This window comes from Diorhabda carinulata, chromosome 4 (assembly GCF_026250575.1).
Source record: "Diorhabda carinulata isolate Delta chromosome 4, icDioCari1.1, whole genome shotgun sequence".
NCBI lineage: Eukaryota > Metazoa > Arthropoda > Insecta > Coleoptera > Chrysomelidae > Diorhabda > Diorhabda carinulata.
Genome location: NC_079463.1, coordinates 14,783,314 through 14,790,607, shown reverse-complemented (window position 1 = coordinate 14,790,607; position 7,294 = coordinate 14,783,314). Strand labels below are relative to the sequence as shown.

The 7,294-nt window shown below is 30.5% G+C and overlaps 1 long non-coding RNA gene across 1 annotated transcript; it reads left to right on the top strand.

Annotated features, from left to right (window-relative positions):
* Nucleotides 1-1,315: 1,315 nt before the first annotated feature.
* On the top strand, nucleotides 1,316-6,007 carry LOC130893276 (uncharacterized). Its single transcript, XR_009059181.1, has 2 exons — nucleotides 1,316-1,669; nucleotides 1,722-6,007. It is a non-coding gene; the product is annotated as an uncharacterized LOC130893276 (long non-coding RNA).
* Nucleotides 6,008-7,294: the final 1,287 nt, after the last annotated feature.

The following is a 7,294-nucleotide window of genomic DNA, read 5'->3' as shown; positions in this document are numbered from 1 at the left end:
TCACCACAGAATTTCATAAGTATTTCCGTATGAATCCAAAAAAAAATAGAAATTAGCTAGGCGAAAAATTGTAAATAGAACACTAACTGTATTTGAAACCACGGCGTCATATGCTGGGAAGTAACCAAAGACATCCACTACTAGAAAAGCTGGATCTGAAACCACTATAAACAACTGGTAAATGTTAAGAGGTTGTGTCTAATATATTTAATTATAATAATTATAGTGTCTGCAATATAAAAAGAATAAAATTATCATTTTTCTGTGACTTAAAGTTTGACAGTTTATCTCTGTTGACAGGTAACAAATTTGTCACATTTTATGAAATAAATTTTTTCCCTGAAAACAAAATAAATACTTTTTCCCGGATATTGTATAAACACATAAGCGAAAGTAGATATTCAATTTTAGAATAATCAATATCAAAAATACAATTATTAAATGTGCATTTTAAATGTACCCTAAATTATTCTAATCTAATCTTGTGTTGAAATTATATTTCTTCCTGCCATAACGCCTTCCGTTGATGTACTTTGTCACAAATCCTGTGTTATTTCATCACTATCACACGTTCTAAACACTTTATTAGCTATTTCTGGCCTGTGTGCTATCGATTCATCAACCTACCCTTTAGCGACCGTTGATGACTTACAACCGCCATGTTTCTTTAGTACTGTCAAGTCTCCCACAAAATGAACTAAAGTGTAAAGTGTAGCAGACGATCTTCGAAATGTTTATGAGTTAACATTTCCAAGTTGAAGAAAATTGTGCGACGGTTTCGGGAACCTTATAAAACTGGCTTTTAGCCTCAACCTGATTGACACATTTTCCATTGTTATATGAATAAAACAGGCGGCGATCCTTTCCTGCTGTTGGACGAAGAGCAAAATTTGACATATTTTTCAGTAACTACAAATCTCCTGTTTTCATCATTGTTTATTTCCTCAACTTTCACAATTGATAATGTTCAATATTATCTAATGTTACGTGAAGACATTCAAGTTCCAGAACAGTATTACCGACTGTCTGGCAACTGATCAATTTAAATGAAAGATAGAGACATAAAATCAATGTTATAGTGAGACATTGTTGCCAATTTAAAACATCATGAGTTTCATAACAAGATATGTCTATTGTAGTTGAGAACCACCACATCCTTTCTATAGCAATCATTCATAGACTTTTCTACAGACTTTCTGAATTGAATGTAAGTTATAATATTTCTAATTTAAAATATTGGATACTAAATTTTAGTTACAAAATATGGAAAAATCTCGCTCTATTTTCTTCTCAAAGAAAATCAAATTTTGAAATATTTAAATAATTACAATAATAACACGCTAATATTTTATTCAACAAAAATAATTGTTTTCGAAGATTCAAACATGATTTCTCTATGAACTTGAATCAAATTAAACAACGTATCATTTTTAATTGTTCTGAATCATAACATTTTCTTGTATTTCTGAAATTTATTGCAAAGCTAACCATATTTCAAATGCTATGGATTGATTTCTTGTCATTTCAGAATTATTTATATCCTTTGTAGGTTCAACATGTTGCGATTTAAAGTCAATTTTCCGGGTCAGTGAAGAAAACACGTATGGGTGTGAATAAATAACGAACCAATAATCGGTATTTGACGCAGATGGTTTTTAACTTATTATTGGTATATTTTCTGGTAAATTTATTAAACTATGATTTACTGTGATATTTTACAGTTTATAGGTACCTGTTATTTACTATCTTAATGTAAATTAACGTAATTATTGAGTAATATGAAGTGAACAGAAAAAAATGAATAATTACACCATTTATTGTAAACTGAGGAATTCAATAAGATGACAATAAAATATATTTTTGTTAACAAGCTGAACAAAGTGATGATTGTTGGGTCAGAAAAATTTTTAATAAAAAAATATGAATAATATGACATATTTCACTTTTGGTTGTTGCGACAAAGAAGCCGTACGAACTGTTTGTTTTGATTTAATTATTTACATTTCACTCTATGGAACAATGGTTATTACACTTTAATTAGACACATGTTATATAATTCACCTAGTCGGTTCGCTTTCCTACTTTTTGTTTCTAAATGTTGCATTCAATTATGAAATACTGTCGGAATTTGCTTAAAATTTTTATTTTTTAATTTTAATTTTAATTCTTCATGTGTAGTTTCTTCACACAAATACATTGGACTGGCCTTTTTGATGATATTGAGTATCATTATTTGCCTTTTTACTTCTGTCAAAGGTAAAATATGACTCGTCAATAATGATCTCCAAACATTTAATGCGCGAAAACCCGTTGGCATTAAGACTTATAAGTTTCGATTTTTGTTCCATTTGTTGCTTCTCAATATATTTGGGTGCGATTTTCTCCATTATTAAGTTCCTTTAGAATGTTGCTTACAGATTTCTTAGCAATTTTGAATTTTCTGCTCAAGTTTCGCAAACTGACTCAGTTTTTCGTGACCGCTTTAACCAAAACTTTTCTTTTCTTTCTAGTAATTTTTTCGCTTATGAGCCTGACCCTGACTTTCTTTCAATTCAAATACCTATCTAAACATGCCAACAGATAGGTATCGTGAATTGTTTCTCTGGCTATTCCCATTCTTACAAAGTGATTCACTATAAAATTTTTACTTTTTCACGTCGTTCGTTTTCTATTAGATTTCCTATACTTCAAACTAAACTTTTAACATTCTAATATTTATATTTGGGATATCTAAAACTGCCAAATCGCGAAAATTTTTTTTAAATCAGAAACTTGGATTTGTTATAAAAAAATTCATACTCTATTATTAATTTGTTGTAAAGCTGCCGAAAATATTTTCTTTGAATATTTGATTACCAGATAGACCAGAGGCTTTTCATTATTTTATTATGTAATACAGCAATAAAAAACATGAAGGGAGATAAAAAAACTATTTTTCAGTGGCTTTGCTGCACGTGGCGAAGTAAGCTCACGGTCTCCCATTAAAAGGGTGTTCGAGAGGCATTTTTATATACAATCTAAATAGTTGGCAATAGGATAATATTAGTATTAGTATAATAGTAAAATAGAGATAGAAATACATTTCTGAACCTAAAATAGGTAATACAAAGCATCACTCCTAATTTTACGCTCAAGAAAGAAACGATAGACTTTCACTCAAAGAAACTTTAAACAATTGACTTAAGAGAGTAAGCCATTTGCAAGAAATTTTGTTATGAATTTCTTGAGACAAACTAATATAGGTTTTTCTGTCGATGAACTGCTTGAAACCTTCTTCTATTTCATCTGTAAACAGTGACGAATCCTACTGCGAATAGCTCCAAAGGTACTGAATACATCGTTTACGCTACCACAGAGACTGAAAGTAGTTTCCTTTAGTCTTCGAAGAAGATACTTGGTGATCAAAACGCGCGTCAGACAATGTAATCCTGAATGTAGTAGTGGTGCACATTGCAATATGAAGAACTTATTTCAGTATGTCATCTACCTATGTTGCTGTTTGGAACTATTTGGAGTAGGGTTTCTTTTCACAATGAATTAACGCCACTTCGTCATCATATACAGTCGAAATAAAGGTTTCAAGAAGTTTACCGACAGCAAATCCTGTTTTAGCTCGTCGTAAACCAAGTGACCCAGTTGTTCAGCAATCTGTATTGTTTAACATAATTTTTGTCAATAATATTTATTGACTTCTCTTAAAACAACCCATATACCGAAGTTTGCCATGAGACTGTTTTTAACTTCGCCTATCTTTGGTCAATTCTCTCTATCTTCTTACGTCTATCATTATTTTGTCCTTCCGTAGTAAGTACTAATCAAACTACATATACTACATAGAATAATCCATATCTTCAATTTAATTCGCTTCTACAACTTATATTGAAGTGTTGCTGAATATACAAATATGCTTTTTACAGTGATGTTTGAAATTTCCTCTACTTATTTATCCTGGCGGAAGGCAAATAATTCCTCCACATATTTGCCAATTAAAAAACTGCTGCACTCTACAAGTCAAAAAGCAAGGATAGTTAGTTCAATTGCTTAAATTAATTCAGATGATAATGAGAATTGGATTAGAAAAGCTCTTGAACAGAATGGAGTGTCACTTTGAGATACCTATAAAACTGATTGCTCTAGCAACTGCCTTTAAACTATTAAGATATTATTTAAAAAAAAAACAATTTTTGTACTATGAGAAACAGATATAGAATAATGAGTATACTAAATCCCAAAGTTATGTTAAAATTAATGATGCTCCAAATTATCCAGATGGTGGATGGTAGAGATGGATGGTGAAAATTGAGTTTGTATCTCAATTTTAAAGGTAACTGTTTTTTATAATGGACATTATTTTCTTTATGATAATATTTTCAATGCCTTCTCAGCTAATTTCTCGAAATGTTAGTTTCTTGTCGAAGAACATTGATGTTAATATTATATGTAAGTTTATGGCGGGTATTTCCTAAAATATTTTTTTTTAGTATAGCAAGCTGATTGGTTCAAATCTGACAATATATCCATCGTCCCCAAGAATAAATCAAATCTTATTTTTCTAAATATATCTGAAGAAAACTGTGAAATATAATCTTCAATATTATATTCAATATTATAATTTGAAATTAATTTTTTTTCACATCACAACTGTGTATAAAACATTTTGAACGTTTCAATTATGAAATTTTTAAATCAAAACAATTTGCGATGATTTAAATCAAGGACGATGAAATTCCAAAATGCGATCACACGTAGATGAAATAAAATTAACGAAGTGACGTCAGAGAAATAATTAAATAACATTAGCATAAACTATCTAGTATGCAAAAGTGTGGAATAAAATGGAATACTTTCAACATTGTAATATATCAATTTTATACTGGAGCTAGGCCATAAATATATTATTTAGAGTCTACATACAAATCCTCGTTTTCGAATTATAAACCTCCAAAGTCATTTGATCTTTATAAAATTTTCGGCAAGTGTAAAATGTATATTATGTTTATATGGTATAATAACCAGATTTTTATTATACTTATCTCAAAATACCTTGTTTTCATCAGTTTTTACAAAGACGTAAAGGTAGCATTCTCAGAACAACGCACGGAAAATTTTTCCCGATCTCCGATTTTCAATTTTAACAAAATTGAGTTAAATTAATTATAAGAAAAACATAATTTTTATTTGTAACACTTTTGTTACTTTTGTAACATTGTTGTTGTTAGTCCCTTTCATTCTTTAGAACTAAAGATGTTGAAGTAGATGGTTCACAGACGTTTTGATTTTCCTGATGGAATATCGCAGAGCGTATTTTGCAAGTGAAAAGCCTTATCGATTCTTCTATGTATCCATCTGCTACGCTAAAAGAACGCCACCTTCGTGTCAGCTATGTCCTTTATATTCTTCGGAATTTTTCAATTCAAGGTATTTTGCAACAAGGACATGCGGGACAGCGCATCCAACATGTTAGGCATAACACCTAACGACATACAACAAATAATCTTCTGGTGATAATATTTTTAGGCCGTATATCTGCACTTTTGCCAATAGACATTGTGCATCTGCAACTTCGCATACAAATGTAATCACATGTTCTGCCGTTAGTATCTTGGACCTGTTTATAACCATAAGCAATAATTTTTTTTGGATATTTTATGTTACCAGCAATTTCTTTTATAGCTAACCAAATCATTAGTATTGAGGACCGACTGCATAACGTGGAAAATTTAGAAAGTTCATACTCGTGTTCATACCTCGACCAGGATTTTGCTGGAAACAAATCAGAAAATAAAACAATATAAATCATGTTTGGTACTATTACGATGTATTATGATTACTTTGGAAATAAAATCTTTTAAAATTAATTCTTCTAACTAAAACCTGAAGTGAAAAAGTTTATATCGAGTAACTACTGATATCTTTTGGCTTATAATATACGCTCCAGCTAGTTTTGGCACATTCTGTACATGCTTCTTCAATTAAAATGAATTTCCATTCTACATATTTCAAAAAATGCGTTGAGTAATGGATTCACTATTCCTATTACTATTATATCCAACGTTTTTAATGCCTGGTCAAGATAACATCAAAATAAAAAAAAAATTTGTAACATTCGGAAATACAATGAATTATTTTCCAGTAATCCATATGAGTTAGTAGATTTAAAGTTTTATTTATATGTAGATCTCACAGCTCAGTGTGGGAAGAGAGATTGAAGCCATCGAATTGTATCTAGTAAACACTCAAATACATTTAACTGAAAAAAGCATTCACTGAATTGACGTTATTTGCTACAAAATGTAGTGAAATTCTAAAACGATATTTGTTTATTTCTTACGAATTATTTAACATGACGTCGAAAAATTACCTTGAGATAAAAAAAGTTTTGCAGTTTAATTCTTATTAACACAAACATCATTGTTATCAGCTTATCAGTTTCGGAGTTAGGATCTTACCAATGTAATAAACAAAAAATATCATGACGTATCAAACTTTTAGTCTAAATTATGTATTTTATTGCAGATTGGGTTCCCGTATCAATCCTCCAAATACAATATTCTACTTAATATTCTGGTCCAAGAACAAAAAGTAAAACATAAAAATACAAGTACAATTTGAAAGCCAAAAACTTTAGTCAGGTTATAGTAAAAAAATACTTCTGGAAAAAATGTAAAGTATTATATAAAAAATAGTTGTTCTATGATTAGAAATATATAAAAGATTTTGTTTCATCGATAAAATTTGTGCTGGCCTGCGGCCGTCCATTATTTTGGCCACTGCTGCACACGTACAAGACGGGTTTGACCATCACTCTCTCTATCTTCCATATTAACTCTAAGTGTGCGTTCACATTGGCGACGCTCAAGCGGTAAGTAACGAGCGATGCCGCTTTTGCGATGTCATCACGCGCGTTGTCTTGTTCAAATTAGTTAAGCGTCTTTTTAGTTATTTTCTAGCTTTCGAATCAAAAGAACATAATGAATTTGGTATCCAAACGATTATTACTTATAGAAAGTACACGGCTGCGAAGGCTAATTTTAAAGAAAAGCAAAAAAATACAAGGTGTACATGAACTTGATATAAATAGACTTGCTTATCATTAAATCGTCATTTTTATGTTGATCATTCTTTAATAGTTCCAATTTTATCATTTTATTAAAACTAGAGCGTACAGATTGGTCGCACTCCGACTCCATACTGTATAAAAATATATCGTACCACAAAGGCGATGTCGCTTAAAAAAACTTCGAAGATCGCGTTGCATCGCGCGACGTTGAACGGTGGTCTTTTGCAATGTGAA